The 21,206-nt window shown below is 34.0% G+C and overlaps 1 protein-coding gene across 4 annotated transcripts in view; it reads left to right on the top strand.

The window, feature by feature from the left end:
• sd (scalloped) overlaps window positions 1–21,206 on the top strand; it is a 59,463-nt gene that overhangs the window by 19,959 nt on the left and 18,298 nt on the right. The window lies entirely within an intron of this gene.

Below are 21,206 nucleotides of genomic sequence, written 5' to 3'. Positions count from 1 at the left end.
AGTCACCGTTTCTACGTATCACACCACACCGGCCGCTCTACGCACTTCATGGCCACTCGTTCAACTCCGTCACGCTTTAGTTCCAACGACTGAACGTTTAATGTGACAATATATTAATGTCTAAAGTAATAAGCAAATAGATTTCTTATAAAGAGATTGCTTTTAAAGTGCATTTCGAAACTGGCACACTTGAAGGTTTCATTAAGAGTAATGTCAGGTGTAGCGTTATTGTCATTTAAGTTATCTCAGTTACCTAATTTAGCAGTCTTGCGATAAGTGCGTATTATTAATATGACGTGATAATTAATCTAGAGTCAAAAACATAATCAATTGTCTATTTGAAATGACATAAGAAGTTATATACATATAATGAACAGTCTGTGCTTTGGTTGTTTATGCATCTTCCGAAATCGGCTACCAGGTGAAAGGACGTTTTATTTGTCATCACGCCATCCAGAACTCAGTTTAAGAGAAAAATTTATTGCTCTTTAAACGTTTTATGTGCCACTTAGCGTGTTCCCTTATAAACATTTTTCTGTTTCTGGAGTGGAATTTATTTTAATCTGATCTTATTTAAAGAAACCTACATCTCTTTGATGAAGTGTGCTCTGAAATTTTGTAGAAATGTCATTGAAAAATCTCAAGAATGGCAGAATGACGGCGTAAGCATTGACAGACGGAGTAACGTTACGAGGCCGCAGTATGATTCATTTGTATTTATTTATTTATTGATGTAACGATGGCGCCGAACACAGTGCACGCTCTGAGGTGTAGAAAGAGAAAGGGGACTTATTCAAAAGTAGGTAATGTTTTTGCTGTTCTTGTTGTGTGCCGTGCGGCGCGGGCGCATGATTCATCGCGATTGCCGCGTGGGTCGAGCTTATTGTATACAGCTTCTCTATCTACTCACACTAGATAAACTTTAACTTTTCCTTTTGACCTGTCTTCACTATCTACTACTATTTTTTGTTGCCCACCTGCGATTGAATCTAATACTTTAATAGCTTGCGATTTTACTTTTCAAATCCAAGTTATATTGTTATTCCATTAGGCTTCCATTCCAAATAAATGAATATCTGAACCAGCAAAAGGCCACGCGTCTGAAACAGTAGTTCATTAAGGCTTTATTGTTATTTCTTGTAAAATGTTATTTACCTTTCGCCGTGTCAACTTGGCGCCTAGACGCGGTGGGTCTTTTTTGGCAGCGGATTTTTACCTGCTATTTATTTTCTATTTATTGAGGTGTTTTTACATAACTTAATATAATTTATCATCTACATTGTTTATGTTTCACCTAAAGAAATATTCTTTACAGGTCTTGATTTATCGTTTGAGAATAAATTAACCTTTATAAAAAGCTTTTGATTTGATATTAAATCAACGAGTTCATTAATATTACTATTTTTAGATAATGATTCAAACAGATTCGAAGTGTCAAGTGGGTTGTCGTTTAACCTGACCTTTCAGATTGATACACATAGAGAAGCGCGGAGTCGCGGTACAGGCGCATTCGAGTCGATGTCGCTTACGCAAGTAGCACATTCGCATTGTATAATTGAAGTGCGAACGAAGCTTTCTTACTCTGCCTTGGCATTGCAGAAATCCGCTCACTTCTAGTCGAAAATCTTATGATTCATGATAATATCTATATGAATTGTGATTGTATATGTGCCTATAAGATATGCAAGAGCATAGTTTTTGAAATGGAAAGACGAACAGGAAATTCAGATTTAAATCCTAAGATTTGTAATTTAGAACTTGTACAAAACAAAATCAAATCTAAAAAGTACAACACAGACATTTGTAGCAAATGACTTCCTAGTATCTTACTTTCTTAGTACAATAAATCTAAATGCGTTATAAAACTTTTATTGGACCTACGACAATCTAAAATCTAATAGATGTTGGCACATCTATACACCTAACTGTTAGTACATAAAGTTGGGGTCGTAAAATGAGTTCCTCTAAGTATTACTATGACTTACGTACAATGCCGACTTCAGGGTCAATGTCCCGTTTCAAACACATTTGACGTTTATTGAAAACTATACACACTTCTATAACCTCACTTCTTCATTACTAACAAGGTAGATAAGACTGCGGCTGTTAAAAATTTACAGTATTACACGCTTACTTGCAAAATCCTATTCAGTCGATGTTTACTATTTTTGTACATCTGGTTGTTCACAATCTTTCTAATTAGCTTCTTTGTAATTAGCTAACTATCATTTTTAGTTTTTCAAATCTTTATGACAACGTAACATTTGAGCAAATATTTGCAATGATCAAGTATCAACATTAATTGCGCTCTTTCACGTATACTTTCGAGTACCTTTGATAAAACTACAACAACAATACGCAGTCAAATTGTTTCATATAATTGTTTCCTATAAACTAATGTCAATAATTAATTTGCTCCGCTAAGATGCATCAACAGTTATAGAACATTCGATAGCATCATAAAGGCTATTGTAAAAGCCTATCCCGCCAACGCGCCGCACACGCTTCAAACCCCGCCGAAGCCTGTAAATGTACCGTTAATACAAGTACAAGCTCTGTTAGACTCTGTACTACTATGTGGGACTCCTCAGTCACGACTGGATTTATTCTTCAGACTTGTCTAGACATTTCTGAATTTTAAAGTATCATTTCAAGATAGCAGCGTTTTTAAACTGTTTCAACCAGCTTCCTTACATATTATAAATTAAAATCCTCTGGCGCGTCTGTCTGTCTGTTCGCGATAAACTTAAAAAATACTGCACGGATTCTCATGCGGTTTTCACCAATAGATAGTGTGATTCCGGACGAAGGTTTATTAATATAAATTATTACGTCATTACCCGAGCGAAGCCGAGACGGGCCGCTAATTAGTTATATAAAGTTTTAGTCACATATAATTCAGTTATTGAAGCACCCAATACTACAACAATATCACCATTTTAAAGCGAATCAAACTTGCTAAAAACAATGCAATGACATTTCATTCTATTTTTTTAAGAACATCTCTTGTGTCCTATTTTGTGAGAATTATGATGTTGAGAAATAAAAACTAAATATATATCTATATATATGCAAATATGACGATGGACCTACAAAAAATACAATGAAATTAAGAACTTCCTTTCTAAACGATTAAAAATATATCGATATCGTAAAAAATACGCAGTAGGTATCACTGTACATTTAATAAATATGATTTCACAAACATTAAACAGAGTTCACTATGTTATCTGTTACCTACACATTAAGTATAATCGTTTTCTATTTAAAACGATAAATTACATATATATTCGCAACTTGTTATCTCCACTCTATTAGACCAAATAATATAATTAATCGCTCTATAAGTAACTGTTTTGAAATATTCCAGAAAATGTATCTCGTCTCTCTTTCTTATCGGGTCAGGTCTAACATTAGCCTCAGATATAACACTTTTATTAAGTCTTTTATTTGTCTTTTCTTCACATTTTTTTTACTTTTTAACCCCCGAGTCAGTGCTAGGGGAATATAAGTTTTAAGTGTCTGTGTATCTCTATCCGTGGCACGTAGCAGCTAAACGGCTGAATCGACTTTGATCTAGTTTTTTTATGTCCTTCTCCAATCTCCATACTTCAAACTACATATGCAAAATTTCAAGAAGATTGGTTGAGTACATAGAGCATGAAGAGGTAACAAACACACTTGCTTTCGCATTTATAATATTAGTTAGAATTTATTGGTTAGATACGTTGCTAATTTGGCGATGTGATGTTAACAAACATTAACTGCAAATTATCTCAAAATTAACTTTACCGCCATACTGGATCGTATCTAGATCAATCATATTTACAAGGAAGAAGATATCGTAAACAGCTTACGTTTGTTTACTATAAAATGATTCAGATTTAGGACAATACGCCTCGTGGTTGCAACAGTGCAACAAATCAGTTCGCGTGGAGGGGGGAGTGGGCCATGCATTATTCAAGGCTCATTTCTATTCAACGGCGACAGCAAGCACAACCGATAAAAACTTCTCGTTTGACGAGTCACAACTCACGCGCTTGCACCCTTTGTAACTACGTCATGTTGCGTTAATATCTTGCTAGTGTTTGGTCAATGTTAAATTTATGAGCTGTTGGATATTATTTTGAAGCATACAACAAATCTTTGATAGGTATAGCAATTATTTTAAAAATTAGAAGCTGCATGTATTTTATTTTAGTCTATTTAAATATGCTTATTACCAAGCGCACTGTCAATTCGTTTTATCTTTTTCTTAATTGATTTAGTTACATAAATATAGTAAATCCTTGCTGATATCTACGGTATATAACGTACTTGTTCAGTTGATGGTTTACGTAAGGGCTTTCAATCCGGAGAGCAAACCAAACCAAAAAAGAATTACTTTTCAAAGTAACTAAATACAAAAGTTTCCAAAATTGTCTGGAGCCAGAAACGCACCGGGCACTTACTTGTTTGCTTTTTTGTGGCGCTTTGTTGTAAGTAGGGGTCGTAACCTCGGCAACTGACAAAAATAGGCAAACAATGGAAAGAGGTAACAATTTTTATGACTAATCTTCCGGGACAGCTATCGTATAAAACGCAAATAGCTCTAATAAGATAAAATGTATCTTGCAATACAGATTACAATATTTGCATTGTAATTAGCTAGAATATTTAAAGCTATCACAGTGATTATTTCCAAAAAATCTTAAATTATTGGCCACACGATATTGAGTCATATTTTTTTTACTATAAGCTTCAAAGAATTTTTAAACTAATTAATTAAGCATCTAAAGTGCTGTTAATGTAGTTATAGTTATATCATAATTTTTGTTTTTGATAGCTTGTCGATTATTTAAAATTATACTATCATAATTATTGATCCTTTACGGACTTGAATTATGTCTCTTGTCTTTATACTACATATTAAATTTTATTAACAATGTGGAAATAAATATCCAATACTAGGAAGTGCGTTGTCATATTTATGATAAATGCACCAACATGCATTTAAGCATGACTTTCCATAATTTATTTCAAACATTACATGCGTGACGTGCTATTGTGTTTCAAACATATTTCTTTAAAGATCTTTTTGAGATTGCTGTCTTTGATTTAGTTCTTAAATACTCTTAAAATATTTTTTGATAATATACCACGACCTCCTTCTATGTATACGCTAGTTTTACGATTTCTCTAAATTATCTTCAAACTCCAATAACTACAGTTATTTCACAACCTTATTTTACGAAATTGTGAAAAAAAAAGTAGTTAGATAGAGATTCCCACAAACACTGGCGTTACCAAGCCATAAAAATAAGATTAAAGCCACAGATAAAATAAATATAATGTTTAAAGCTTAGTTGTAAATTGCAATTATATTTATATCTCAACAAATCCAAAATATAGCGCTGATTTATATGAAATTGTATAAAAATAAAATTAAGTAATGAGATTATTAGCTATTTGTTTAAAAACTAGTTTAAGTTGTCAAAAACATGTTCCACATGAACCACAACAAAATAAGAAAGTCCATCACGGATCGTTTGAGCAAACAGGTTAAACAGGCGATAACGAATATGGCGACGGCGATTAGCTACTAATTAACGTTAACTTTTTAAGTGTAGCTTTTTGAAGAAAATAGCGGATGCAATGGCAGATGTCTGACCAGTAACAATGGCAAACAAAATGGTAAAAATCTTCTAAGGCACAGTTGGTAATACGCAGTTTGCCTATGGATTAAAAGGGATTTCAAATAAACATATCATAAACGGATCAAGTGCTATTTCCATTCATTTTGTCAATCGTACTGAACTCAATGCAAAAGTCATCGCTGGTTCATATCTTCATTTCGGCATCATTGAATGCAGACTTTAGCGCCCTGTGCGGAAGCGACCGGCGGCGACCGCTTCTGGCACAGTGCCCATGACCGACGCCTTTACAGTTAGCCAGTGACACTACACGACAAAATGCTCATTATTCTGTAGCTTATAAAGCTGATAGTCATACAGTCGTATGCAAATGATCGGAGTTAAGATTGTTTTCTTGAGAGACAAATTCAAATGTTCGATGATTCGCTGATTGAGTTGTAAAAAAAGAATGTAACATGTATCAATGCTCGATTGGCACAACAGTGGCTTGATCTGTAACTAGTTGATTATTATTGAGTCCCTGTTGACACTTGCACTAGTTTATGATCATTTCGATTATGTGAGGTATGCATGTATGTCTATGCTAAACGGCATAGACATACAGGCAAACAGTCTACGCAGAATGAAGATAATTAAATCATAGTCGAGCAAAAATTGACTTGCATTAGCTAGACAAACTTTCTCGTTAGATGCAATGCGACATATAATTTATGGACTGGTTATCAGCTGATTACGTTTGGAAACAGTGCAAACGAACAGCCTGCAATCACCCGCATAGGGCGATCTGTCGCAACTCTCCATAGATCATTTGCTAATTCATTTGCAGCTATTCCATTCATGGCAATGGTTTTTTAGTAATTATTTTCGTATTTTGTAATTAGCATGTCATATTTTAGAAGATGAAAACTAATGATGAAGAAGATGAAAAAAAAATCATGTTTTCAAGTGTATATTTTTATTTGAAGAAGAAGTAGTAGTAGAGAGTTGCCCCTAACAGTAGTAAAAATTACAGAAACTAAATGCCGAATGTATGTGGAAATTTCTAATAGATACATGACGCCTGCTAAGTTTTGTCTAACTAAAAATATGTAGTGTGATAGAGAGTCGACATCTAATCCATGACCATTTATTAGCGACGAGAATGAGGTAATTATTAGAATGTGCAACTCCAGCACAACAATTAAAGATAATAACCACCTATAAAACGTTACATTACACGTTTCATTTACCCATCCTGACCAGTAATAACATAGCAACAGTATTGACTCATCTAACAAGAGAGCTATTATCGCAAATGGAAAATCAACAGAACTAACAGGCCCCACCGTCAGTACATGATGTATGTTGCTAAAGCCTTGTTTTTTAGCATTTATAAGTTATATTGCGAGGCGGGAATTCCACTAATCGTCGTTGGTACATTTTTCACATGCCATAGACGTTGTTGCCTCCACTGTAAATGAGTGTAATTTTGCACAGCCTTCTCGGATCTAAGCCTACTGACTCGATATTATGTGATGTTTCTTCGGATACAACAAATTGCAGTAGATAACTTGGCCACACTTAATGTGAGCAAATCATTAAAATAGAAGTACATTTAAAATGTCAAATATAGTAATAATATATCGATTATATAGTCAATTAAATCGAGTAAAATAAACATAGTACATTATGCACTCATGAAGATCGTTGTTAACAAGTCACTAAGCGTCGGTGGAGATTTTTATGATCTTTATAAAACCTTTATCGTTTTAGATATCTTAGCTAGCAGTTAACTCTTTATTTTTTAATAACGTTGCTCAATTAATATACCTATGTAACTTTAGAAAGTCTCTTCCTGCATAGATATCCATCTATATAGCTGATTTGTTTATTTACCATGTCACCAGTATATTTACAAGCCATTTCACTATTCTTAAAGGAAAGATTCAAAGTAGCAATATTTAGTTTGCACGATTTTGCCACGGCTAAACCGTGGCAATAGCCAGAACCATCTAGCACCGTACATTTCAAGCCCGTGGTGTTATCACCCAGCGCCCACGAGTAAATCACCAAACAAGCCGCCACGGCACAACAACACCACAATCTATGCAAATCCGGGGCTCAAACTTATTGCTCTCGCCTCGACTCCTTTCCAAATGCATACTAAATAGCGTGGCCACGCCAGCCTTTGTCTCGATACAGCTTATCGAGAGAACAGATGTATCCTAACTTCTAACTAAAAAAAAAAAGTGCGGAAGTAAGTTTCCTATTCTGGCCTTCTATCATCCATATAATCTTCTGGACATGTCACTTAAAAGTACGAAGAACATAAGACGAAAAGTACCTATGAGATGTAACATAGAGTAAATGGGATATATTATATCTCATTATATAAATTTTGTGCGAATAAAAATATATCACATATCAGTTAGAATGGAAACGACACCTAAGCTCCATAAAATGAAGTGAAAAGTGACACACAGGTGTGTTATAACCATAAATGAAACAATGTGGCCTTAAAATTACCACCAAAATGAAGACAATTCTTGACACAATTTAATTCATTTCATTCGTACAAAGTTTTCTACGCTTGTGTTTAGGATCCATTTACCAATAACTGAACTTATATAGCATTTTAGCACATTAATACAAATACTATGTCAAACAACTGGTCCATACTTAGTCAGGTCTTCAGCTTTGTCAACAAAAAGTCATTTTGTATGAACAAAACTGAATAGACATGTAATGGTGATGAGGTAAAAACCCATGTGTTTGCTCTCCACCAGCTACCCATATTTGCTTGTTTCTATTCTGTACTGTTATTATTGTTTGGTGTCGTTTTTCACTCGCTTGTTCCCGACGTTTCAACGTTATTGTGTTGCTGCTAATGACTGAACCATACCGAACTCAAAAAACTTAGGTGACTTCTGTTTTACAAACTATGGTAATGATTTTGGGTTTGTAACTATTTACATTTATGTTCCTGTTTCCATAACTACATGAAAATGGTCTTTTAAAATCCTTATTTTTAAAATCTTATGGGTGGTTTTTTCCAGCACGAAATCTGTTTCTTTCTCAATAGTTCCAGGTTTCATCATTTTAACTAATGAATAAATCTTTTTTTTTTTCTACGACCAACTACTAGAAACAAACGGTATTACGAAATTGTTTCAGATTTCTACATTCATGTTCATTAAATCACTTGGAAATTCTGTTGACAATAGCTCGACCCTTTTTGAGATGACGTGAACGAACATGGAAAAAGCAGAGACAGAAACTCAATTCAATTTCAAAGCTTCATAAAAGCTAGTCATGCTAACTCTTGTTCGTTGGAGTTCGAGTGAACATATGTATACGTGTATACTTACTCAAAATCCATTAAGCTAATGTTGATAAAATATATACACTGAAAACAAGCAAAGCATTATTTTAATTAATATAATATGTAACCATTTTAGGCACTCAAACTTTAAAATTATTATTATGTAAACGTATACTTTACACAATTGTTTGTTGCTAGATCGCTCTTATTTTGGTCAATGTTATCATAAGCACATAAGCATAAATATAACAAATAAGCATAAATACAAAAAGCAACGGAATTTTATTAGAAGTTATATTGCTTCAAAACCTTACTAATTAGGATTCAGCAATTCAGACTAAGAAAATGATCTAGAGTTTATTAATTTTAAAACTGCATTTCATTCGATTTAGGTGGATTTACCTCCTTCAAAACTTCGAAATTACCTTGGCGTAATCTAATTAGATAGATATTCCATTCTTCGAAGCCCTTTGAATCTTTGTTTCCAGCACATGTAAGTAGGTGTTCCCATGGCGTTCTCGGAATAAGACACGAGGTAACGAGAGATGTAGCCGTTCTTCCGCGAGCCTCACATTGCGATCCAATTATACCTGATACTGCAGATAAATATCACAGATTTACTAAGCAACGCAATTATTGTGAGAATCGCAACGCAAACGGACAATGCTGCACAAATATGGCCATGTGTCATTCACGTTAATCGATTTCCTGTATTAGTTGCATAGGCTTTTGTGTTAGTAGGATTGGATATAAATTCCATTGTTTTAGTAGACATAAGTAGATTTTTATTACAAACAATCACGAAGATGTTGAACATCGATCATTAAAATAACTTTTGTATATTATTATTTTCATGTCTTACGATTCTCATCATATCGATAGTAGTTACATACGATAATAGTTTGTAGCTTATGTAATTTCTGAATAAATGATTATATATTATCTTTAAAACATGTAATAAAATTTTTTGTATAAAGTAGGGTTAGTGGCAATACTTTTCTGGTCTATACTATGTCAAATCTCAACTCCCAACTAAAGGGAAACTGTGTTTAAGCCCCGGCAATTCCAAGTAAAAAAGAAATTCCCTATATGAAAGTTCCCTATGCAATGAATAAATTGCATCGTCCAAGTGGTCAATGAACTTGGCGAATTGGCGGCGACAATTGTCTCGAGTCAAACGCAGCTGCGCCTGCGCCTCGATCTCGATACACCGTGACCGTTAGAATAACTAATTGCACTATCTAGCCATCACTTTATAGTTTATAGCCTTATAGGCGATGCGATACACATCTGCAATGTACTTATTTCCTTTTCGAGTTCTACAAATTTTATTCGCAGATATCTAGAGTGATATTAGGTCTATAAACCTAATTTGGTATCTTTATTCTTTTATTGATTTGTAGTTTATTAAAATCTAAAATATTAGTACTTACACTGAAGTTGAAGATAAACTGTATTGAGTAAGAACCCAAAATTAGTTTCTGATCTTCATCCATGTATAAACTATTTGATACAATACTCAAACAGCTCCATAGCTTATTGCTTAACTGATTTCAAAGCACTCAAGATGTTCTCAAACTTGTTGCACGCTAACAGCGTACCTAGCATAGTCATAAACTTAGTTAAATCCTCTGTCGGATACATCGTCGGCTCAATGCCGCTCGGTTTAATTCGATTATCAGCGCACCTTGATTTGACTAAAGCTCTCAGATTCCCTTCATTAGTTACACACACGATATCTGTTTACTCTCAAACAAAGACAATATCCCAAATTAGATCTTAGTTATCTTATATATTGCGATAATTTTCAACTATGAGTCTATGAAACACTTATAATATTTACTTACATTATCTCATTCAATATTCAGACAGCGGACGTTCCAAACTCACGCATTGTATTGGAAGTTGGTCATGAATTCATTGTTTTTGACGTAGTCGTGTGATATTGAACCACAATAGGAAAGAGTTCAGGTCACGTTTGAAGTCCGTACGATGGAAGAATATTAAAAATTCAAATATAATAAATTGAATGGGTAGAGTTTTTGGAATTCTTTCATTTAGCAATAACTGGCCGATCAGTGTTCGCCATTAGTGGTAGGTTTAATTTAAATTGAACTAACAAGAATCCATTGTTTTATATCTATTCACGTATATGGCTAGTGCATACTTCTGGATAACGATTTATGTTATGCCTTAATGACACATAATTAAACGATCTTAGCAAAAAACGTGGACACGTTAATGATACCTTTACACACCATATACGTATGGTGATTTATCGTTTCGCAATGTTTCCAGTGGAGGTCTTGAGAGAATAAAAATATTCATTGACCAGACCTGCTTCTTCTTAGCGTGTTGACTAGGCCAAATTTGAGGACCAAACCGACGTCACTTACACGGCGTTATCCATGGTTTATTACTATATTCAGATGACATTATTAATCAAATGACTGAATCTCTGTCTACCATTAGATTTGGTGCAATGCGATTGCATGTAGTTGCGGGGTTGGTGTAGGCAGACTCGGATGCACTGGACCTAGATAGCCGGCGTAGTGTGGCCGGCATCGTATCGGTTACGTCAGATACCCAGCACGTACAGTCGTGACCACCGACTTGTGAATTCAATGAATAACTAGCATTCCGTCGTCATTTCTATTCTTCAACAGTCCCTAATCAAGTTTTGCATTTAGCATAAAGCCACTGTTGGACAATGACCTTTAAATGCCTTTAATAGAGGTCAGCGGGAGCAATAACAGGTGGCGTAATTGTGTACTAAGAAGCTATATTATTGGTGATACACATTACACATTTGCCAAGTTGCATCGAACTTTTGATCGTAAAGGTTCATCGTTATTAGAAATTTATAATAATTTGTTCGCAACGGATGTAGAAATTTATCATGGTCTACAAATAATTGTTACCGGTGATTCGCTGTGTAGATGTGCATTAATTTATTGCACAGTGAGCGCAGTGGCCTCCTGCCGTTAGCCTTATCTCGAGAGTTGCCCGTTCCGCGCCGACGCCTTTCTTTGCGCCACACCACCACCATACCGAAAGTAATCTAAGCATCCGTTTTGCAAAACCTATAGCTTCCTAAAGTGCATAATTTGCATGCCTAATGATTTCCAAAGAAAACATAAACCCTTAATAGATATCATGTGCTATATTTACTTACATCATGATCGTGTCTATAAACTTAGTAGGCTCGCAGTGTGAATATAATGGCTACAATTTATTACTGTAAGAGGTGTTAAGACGACCCAGTAATCAAAGCCGCTGACAACACTTGCAAAATTTATAAATTCTGTGATTAGGTGGAATTAAACCTGAACTTATTTCTAAACTACTTTAACTTTAACTACTTTAACTACTTAAGATTTTGTGCATCTCTTCAGATCAGGCTTTCATTCATGTATTTATATAGACTTCATCTATGAAATCAAATTAGACTTTATTGGACTTCTTTCTTTGTAACTTAATTCGTCAATTTTCAATATATTCTATAGGTGTAACCATAATCTTCTCACACATCTTTATTTTGCTACCTTTATTCATGATTTTTCTAAAATGTTCTAATGTACAATCACTTAAAGCTTAAAAATGTTCTATGACTGAGCTGTATTACTTTATATTCAAGCGAGCACCGCCCCACCGGGCCAGTGTCGGCATACGACATTATTTACATATAAGTCGTTGTTCCTGGCTCATTCATAGCGGCCCGAGGGTGCTGATTTATCGCCTTAATTTCATAAGTATCGCTTTGTTACCCCCGCTTTATATCATGTTTAAGTAATATTGTCCTATTGAAGACGCTCTGAAAGCAAATTGCATGATTTACCGATTAGTTGCGGTTTAAAGTTACGCAGCAGAAGCAACGCTCTTGTGGTCTGTAATCCAGCTTTAGCGGTAAAAGGTATTAGATTACAAACCGGTTGCTATCAGCCGAACAAACCTAGCGCCCAATATTTAAGTTTTTCTCTTTAAAAACCATTTTAAATTATCTTTCGACCGTGAAGCAACTCTTTCCTGCGCTTGATTTGGAATGATTGAAAACTGTCTGTGTTAAATTATAGCTACCTCTCGGAGTAGCTATTCATCTTGACGATCGATCATCCATCATATTAAATGATGAAATGGAGCCGGCTCGATACTTATCGAAAATTATTACATTTGAACATGACTGCGCTTGTAAACAAGATGATTTTGTTACTTCTAATATTGTAAGCCGAGACGCGCCGATTTCTGTATAGTGTACTTGCAATCGGAGTGCTAATTCGCAGCTGGCGACCTGACCACTATGATTCATTACGTCCATGTTTATTTAGCATGGATGCTTCAGAATATAAAGTTTAAATTCCCATAATGAGTAGATACGACCTTACACTTGGTGATATTATATGTTGGCAAGCATAATGTATGAATCAGCGGTTAGCTCCCATGATTATCTTCATTGACGCAGTTACTTCATATATTTAAATTATTTTTTACTCAAACAATTTATGATACGAACTACATAAGATAGTGCGTGTTCTATCATCATTATAAATAATGTTACGTACGATGCTATTTATTAATTGAAAAGGTAAATTAATTTATTGTTATGTATTATAAATATGGTTTACGCAATAATAAGATGTTAAAATGAGGTTAGTTCCTAATACAGAAAATTGCATAACTAATGAAACAAATATTCACAAAACTATGACTTAATCGGTACTAATTTATATACATCTATTCAAAAGAGTGTTTTATCTATTAATCTGTTTTATACAGTCAAGAAATCTTTTTTGTGACGTTTCTATATTTAGCAAAAGAGTACAAGTAGTCAAAATGCAGCGATTGAAGAAAAAAGATATGTTATTTGCAAAAATACTTACATTTGAAATTATAATCTTGAAGAAATGTCGGGAATCGTGTTATATAATTTTCATCTTAAAACTTATTACAATATTGAAACTTCTTTGTCTTTCATAAGTATTAGCATATAGCTTATTGTATTTCCAATATCTCTTCCTCTTTCTAATGGAAGGTTTTAACCTTCCCTTTGTGCATTGTTTAACAAAAGTTGTTGAAACATTTCTTGTAAGTTATTATCATTTCTATACATCGAGTACACCACATGCCCATACCTCTCAGTCACGTTGGTTCAGTTTATTATGTTTACTTTTTTATTACTATAATTATTGATTTAGCGTCATATTTAGTTAATCAATCATCATCACTCGCTTCTTATTCAACAGCACTTCTAAACTCTTTTATATTTTTTGTGTACATTACTATACTACCGGCTCGCCGTGGTACGATAGCACCACGTGGCTCGTGCATATTACACTCACCGGCTGTGTGTATCACAACTTCACACAGTTTGTAAACATTCACATGGACAGATAAACATCTTTGTGAGTGAAGCCCGCACGCGCACCTTACAGTAAACACCATTCAATATCTGCAATTATCTTCCCACCCAGATAAAGACCCAGTTATATCTGACGATGAAGTAGATATTAATAAAACCCCACTGCCCTATTTCCTAGAGAATGACGAGAGGCGTAGCTCTATTGAATAATTAATTGAACGGGCGACGAAATTTGACTCGGAGCGTTCGGATACTCATGGTTATTGATTTACTACAATATAGGAGCATCGATAGCGCCGTGTTTTTATCATTGTAATCCCTGGTTTATAAATTATGAAAGAAGGTATTTACACAACTTCGTACGAAATCAATTCAATTACTTCTGTCTGTTAATATGTTCGAAATTCGTTCGAAATAGAATATTTGTCTATTCCTTTAAAATATCAAACGTTCACTAAATAAACACCGAATTAGAATATTATAACGATGTCAATAATCGTTTACAAAAGTGTTCAATCACTGTAAACAATTAACAACGTGGATTGCTCTTCAGCTTATATTGAAACGTATTTAACAACGTATAACTGACCTTTTGTGTTTCTAACAAAATGTAGGAAAACCGCACGGTGGGCCGATTTGAGCTGGCCGCGGACCGGTGGACGCAACCGAAAATTAATTAACATACTTTGGTCGCTACCCTCGGTGCGCGGACGCGGCTGGGTCGGCACAGGTGGCCACCCCGCCCCCTGCCACGCCAACTCATATGGAAATTATTACTCTATCACTGCGCTTCGTTACGGCTGCACATTATTATCAACGCGTGATGTAATAACGGCTCTGATAAACCCTCAATTTAGATTTCAAACTTCATGATTACTTTTTCTAACTTTAAACGATTCAACGCTATTATTACAATCGCACAAATTAGACGTTTTGACAGCCAAATGAACTCGTATAAACATAACAATCAAAATGCAAAACATATTTGCGGTAAAGCACATTATGTTTATAATTTTCCGAAGGACACGCGATATGGAGGGCTTATACGGCATTAAATTACGGGAATTACTCCGTTGTTGATGTTAAAAAATGCATTCCGGGCACAGGAATCGCGTGTGCTTTATTACACCGCGCCACTGTAATGAACGACAAAACACATTATTTCCCACTAGCACGATAATTTATCTTAAAAAAACAAATCCAATTAGATTCCCGGAGTTTCCATTGTATCTGCAGAATAGCATTACTGCATATGACACTGTATGCAGAATGCAGGGCTGAATTTACCACCAAGGCAGACCTACATGCCGCATTCTCTACCTCTCTCTCTGAACATCACTGCAAGCTGGTAAGCCTCACATCCCATCACTTAGTCTAAAACGTATGACAAAACATTTGGTGCTCTAAAATTCTTAATTTATAGTGTTAATAAAGTTCACATTATGATATCTTAAATCTATAGTGCATACCTAAAGAACCAATTTTAATTACTCCTTGCTTGCCAAAATACCTTTCCATTTCTGAATCCGTTCCTGCCATACTAATGTAACAAAATAACTGAGACAGTCGTAATGGATTTTAATAAGGCGTTTCATATATCGTGAATATAAAGGCGGCTATAAACGTGTGAAAATGGAAGTTTACAAAATACGGCACTATAGAAAGTAGTTTATGATATTCTATGTCATACCAAGATTATAAATTATGTTTATAATGCATGTTCGCCGTTGGAAACATGCTCGCGAGATATTTTCTTAAATTAGCTGTGGTGTTCTGCAAGGACCTAATTTAGGTCCATGTAATAAAAATAAATACTTACATAAAAATTGAAAACGGTTAGCGATTACTTTTCGTTTTATATGTTTGGATTATTGTGCTACTCAAACAAAGATTTTTAATATGGTAAAAAAAAACAAGCTACTGGTTAAAGTGTTTGTGATTTGTTTTAAATTTGGTACCGTTCGTGCGTATCTGTTTGGTTTTCTTTTTATTTGTCAGATTTCTGAACGGTCTGTCTCTATTGCTACAACTAGCATCGCTCTTATTAGTTTTGTTCTTAGGTTTGTAGTTTCGTGGCCATTAATATCGTTACACCGAACTGTTTATTCATTGGATATAAATAGATCTTTTTGTATCACCCACTCGAATACGATGTAATAATTCTGTTCTGGAGAAGATTATGTTTGATCTAATTTTAGTTACCGATATTACAATGATGTTAACTAAACAACAGCGTTAAACGTTTTTTACTTACGTAATTTTACAGCAGTATCCATTGAAAAGTTTTACAACCTCAGTATAATCTTCGTGAATATATAACGGAAAGTTTCCAGATTTAAAGGTCTGAGGTGCTACCATAAATTAGAAGACACGTAGCACGTCATTATGCCCACACGTTCTCTCTTACACGATGCGTATACTCGTACGAAACGAAAAAGAAACAGCATGTGGACGTCAGTAACGTGTTACGTGTTTGAATGTATCGTGGTAGGCCTTCCGATTTATATAGTTGCAATTTTTCAATTCTGATGTTTTCTTAAGCTTTCAAAACCTACTAAAATATGTTTCAGAAAAGCAGTGTGCTCTAACATGTTAGAATATGGTTAAGATTTATCAAGATTTAATTTATAAAAATCAATGTAGTTTGAGCTAAGCAATATTATACCGTAACATTTTGTACCAATTCGTACGCAGATACCCCACGGTGGTGATACGCAAAATAGCTGCTGGTCCGATGTTACGGGTTCAAAGAGGTCCAGGGTCACCAAATTAATATGATTTAAATAATACATTTCTTTTTTTTTTAAAGTCAAATATTATAATTTAAGACCTTCCCAGTTTATACAATAAACTGTCTACTATCCGTATGGCAAGATGTGTTTACATCTCTTCAAAAATCCGACAGGTTTAATCTAAATTCCTCAATTAATTTGGGATCGGGATAGAAAACAAAATTAAATATTATTAACAAATTTAGATTTAATATATTTTATTATAAGGATTTAGATAATGGTGAATTATATGCTGAAAATCCATGATTCATTACAAAACAAAACCTGCCTTTGTGTCTCATATTTTTTATTCCTAATTTTCTTTATTTATTATCTTTTAAAAAATATTTGCGATTTGGCAGCCCTAGCAGCCGCGTGAGGACGAGGGTCCCGCTTATTGCGGACACTTGTCATATCAACACAATGAGCGCGGAGCGCCGATGCTATATTATTTTAATTATTGCACATCCACCCTGTGCCCTTTGTGGAGCTGCTGTATTCTCACAAAATATGGAGCGACCATATTCAAGTTCAACCTTAGGACATTAAAATAATTTGTGAGCTTATTTAAACGTACCGTACGACATTTCGTTAAGTATATGTAAGTTGCAAAGCTCCACAATTCTGAGGAAAATAATGTGAGATTTACTGTAGAGATCCACAATTCTGAGGAAAATAATGTGAGATTTACCATATATTTACTGTAGAGATAACATGTACTATTCTTGATATATTATCTTGATATATTCCTATTACAATTTACTATATCTGTTTTGTATATCTAATGAATTCAATTATGTTTCTTATAATTTGTTTAATACAAATATATTTGTTTTCACTATAACAAAGAGAATACATGTTGTGTACTTCTGCACAATATTAATTTGCAAACTGCTATATGCCTATTGTCGGCTTCAATTAATCTCGGCTGAATTGTCATAATTGAAGCTCGTTTTATTAGACTTGCTAAATATAGACTCGCCTAATATATGTTTGGACGACCTCGGTGGTAAAGTGCTTGCCTCTGAACCGAGAGGTCCCGGGTTCGATCCCCGGTCGGGTCGTGATGGAAAATGATATTTTTCTGATTGGCATCAACTTCCAAAACCCGATGTATATCTATATAATGTATTTGTTATAAAATATAGTATTGTTGAGTTAGTATCCCATAACACAGGTCTCGAACTTACTTTGGGACTAGCTTAATCTGTGTGATTTGTCCTAATGTATTTATTTATTTATTTTATTTATTTATGTCCTACCAGTTGTGCATGAGCCGGTATTGCATGCTAGTATTATTTCATTGTTTCATGCAAGTTCGCTGCTTCTTTAGCATTTTTGTATTACTGAGTTACCATACCACCTACTCTATGAGAAGTCCAAGTTTGATATACTGTAAAACGTAAATAAACTTAATTTAACCACTTATTTCATTTATTATCTACGTGAAGTCAGAAGACAAAACAGAACAATTATTTTTTTTTTGAGTTGATTAGGGAATATGGTCAAATAAGGAAATGTAATTTTATTAGTTTTATAGGTTAAGTTCATATTTTTATTAAGAAATAGACAATATTGATCAAATTTAATGAGAATGTAGAATTACAAGTTTCTGAAAATTAATTTATTATAAGGAATTTCATAATTTGTTTCGGTTTATCTTGATGATTATGTAAATTGATAGCTTCTGCTGTATAGTGTATAAAACATTTGTTTTTACTAACTAATATAAGTTAATATTGTTATTAACATCATATGTACTCGGTCCGAAATCAATATTTTTAATTGAATGACCATCTTCCTAAATAACATTACACAGATAATGAACAGAGACCGGTGATAGCAGCTAGTATCATTTAATTGAGACGGCTCGCTCTGCGCTCCACAAATGAGAATTAATTGCGTCAATACGATGGACAGACAGACATGATTCGCCATGTTAACACAGCAGCGATTAATATTAACCATCTTGGTACTTACATGTGTATTTCTTCATATAGAAGGATTTTCTAAATTATTTAATTTTAATACTTATCTGTTATCTGACAAAGTCGATTTGGCTAAACTCTGTCTATGTAACCGGTTGATCTAAACTGAATTTGTAATTTGAATTTTGACAAAATTAGAACGACGTTTTCCTTACTACAAAATCGGCTCCTCTGAATATGACATAACATTCAGTAAAAGGAAAGACTTTGTTTTCCTTATTTCTATAAATAATAAAGCTATTTAACGTCCACTTTGGTATGTTACGAAACATGCAGCTAAAATAGAAATTAACGGCTAAAAATGTATCTTTAACATTTTATTTCAATTGAAACAATGGATGTAATTTTACAAAAATACTCCACTTTAATATCATAACAACATTATTGTAAGTTATTTGCGTCTCAGTTTATGAAATTTTAATGTTAAAATACATACAAAATTTTAATCTGAGGGCCCGGAGATCTACATTTTTACAGGAATGTCTGCCGTGTCGCACCGAACGTAGCGATAAGATTTTATAAAGTAGCGAGTCGCATCTCGAAGGCGGGCCGCATACTTTACTACAGATCCGATCTTCATAAAGAAATTCTCCGTTTTGATATTATACTTATGTTGAACGTTTGTACCTGCATATTTCTTACAGTAAATATGAAAATTTCCGGAATGCCTAGCCCCGAATCTCGGGGAAACAAAGCTTATTCGTGGTATTAAGAAAATTTTTGAATTTTTCTTTTGAGATTTTGATTGGTGTTTATGCGGCGTTCGAGATTCGAATTTTGTATTTTGCTTACATTTGACGTATTAGCGTATCGGCCTCAACCACAATATGATTGGAAGTTTACAGCGCGGCATCCGACACGGTAAACAAACAAGTGGTATGACGTCATCGGCAGTCGTGTAACGTACACATACACACGCGCTCAGACTTTCATCTCGTACCATTTACTCGTACTTTTTGATAGCCGTGATTCTATTCATAAGTAAATTAAAATTTACAAGGTTTTAGTCATAGTGAGAACTACATAATATTTTCAGGTTTAGACATTGAATTATAATACCAAGATGTTTAGTTTGTTTGCTGACTGACTGATCTATCAACGCACAGCCCAATCGACTGGACCGATCTGGCTGAAATTTGGCAAGCAGATATAGCTACTATGGTGTAGGCATCCGCTAAAAAAGGGTTTGATAAATAAAATGATAAAAGCTAGTACTTACTTAAATAAAAGACAAATTATTATTTTAGATTTTCTTTCTTTCTTATCCAATATGTTATTGCTAACACTGGTGTCAGATTTAATTCAAGATTTTAGTCAAATTTTGGACTGGTACAACATATAATTGTACATATTATATAAACTACGTATTATAACAGCCTAAATGACGTGTATATGGTATAAGTAACGGTAGCCCATAGCTGAATATAAAATGTATATTGATAAAACTTAAATTGATTTATTAAAATTAAATTTTAATCAAATAATAATCCCATAGTCAGAACTAAATGTTTGTAATAACTTTATTGCACGAAAATAAGTACATTAATCAAAATTAATACAAGAAAGATACATTGTACAACGGCGGACTTATCCCATGTAGGGATCTCTTACAGTCAACCGGCGATAGGTTAAATGTATACGGATCTGGCTAATGAATGAAATACACATGTATGTAGTTGTGTTACATTATATATTAACTATAAGTACTATATTATAATAACCGCAATCATGTTGCACACGCATTGCGACCGTTTTAATTAATACATTTGATTCAACATTGAATTTAGAATCGACTAATCGACCAAACAGAGAATCTATTAAATTTGTAAATTAAACCAATTTGAAGATTTAATTGTTACAATAAATTATGTGAATAATGTTGTGCTGCAACCGGATATATTAAAACAAATGTCGATGGAATACTATGACGATTTTAAATTTTCTATTCTAGTTCACTTTTTAGTAATATTTGAAATTCAAATGACTAAGTTTGTTTTACTGTGCTGTGTTCGTACCAAACGCAAACTTTAGTCGAATCTTAAAAATTCCCTTAAAAACTTCCAACTCCATCCAAATTTCCAAAACGTCAACAATGTGTAGATTTTCATAGAATTAGTAGCAAGTACTGTTATTGTTTATACAATTAGTAACAAATGC

The sequence above is a fragment of the Plodia interpunctella genome, chromosome 4, assembly GCF_027563975.2.
Source record: "Plodia interpunctella isolate USDA-ARS_2022_Savannah chromosome 4, ilPloInte3.2, whole genome shotgun sequence".
In the NCBI taxonomy this organism is placed as follows: domain Eukaryota; kingdom Metazoa; phylum Arthropoda; class Insecta; order Lepidoptera; family Pyralidae; genus Plodia; species Plodia interpunctella.
This window is presented reverse-complemented; position numbering and strand designations above follow the sequence as displayed.